Consider the following 932-nt stretch of genomic DNA (forward strand, 5'->3'; position numbering starts at 1 on the left):
TGTATGTATACGTATGTATACATATACACGCATATGTACAGACATACATACATGAATGCATACATACATATATACATACATATGTGTATACATATATTAACGTCTGTTTCTATGAGAAGTTATATAAAAAAAGCATTTCACATTCAACTGAAGGATTATTCAATTCTATACACACAGGCGCACGCACACGCATACACAGACATGCACACACATACATACTTATATAATCGCGTCGAAGCTATTACTGGCACTTCCAGTAGTCCAATATAGTTTTAACATCATTAACCGGAGTCTTACAGAACTCCAACGCCTGGACAGGAAGACAAGAAAAATACTAACTTCTAAGAACATGCACCACCCAAAAGCAGATGCTGATCGTCTGTACCTACCTAGAAGTAAAGGGGGAAGAGGAATGTTGCAGATAGAACTGTGCTCTAAGACTTCCACAATAGCAATGAACAGGTACTTATCTAGTACAGAGGACTGGGCGCTGCGACTTCTGTGCAAACACGAAAACAGCAAAACGTCACATTCAATTGTCAAGGAAGCTTGCAAATTCGCAAAGGAACTTGCCATAAAGCCTAAAATACTTGAAGAACCTGAAACCACTGCCACAAAAAAAAAAAAAGCAAAATGGGTCAAGCAGACAGCAAGAAAGAACGGGCGGAGTCAGAAGCCTCTGCATGGACAGTATATACTTTGAAATTTTCATTCTCTTAACCATGAAACGATCGTATCCAATTAACTAAAGACTTGTTTTGTTTATGCTTTTTCCCTCCGGTGTTTTGTTCTATGTGTGCCATAAATATCGCCATCCGTTTAGAGAAAAATTTGTAGTTTAGAATCAGTAGTTCTTTGACTGCTATTTCTAAATTTTCAGTATGTTGGAGAAGAAACTCAATGCTAATCCCTGTATATCTATCTATCTATCT

Source organism: Octopus bimaculoides, chromosome 8 (genome assembly GCF_001194135.2).
Source record: "Octopus bimaculoides isolate UCB-OBI-ISO-001 chromosome 8, ASM119413v2, whole genome shotgun sequence".
In the NCBI taxonomy this organism is placed as follows: Eukaryota; Metazoa; Mollusca; class Cephalopoda; order Octopoda; family Octopodidae; genus Octopus; species Octopus bimaculoides.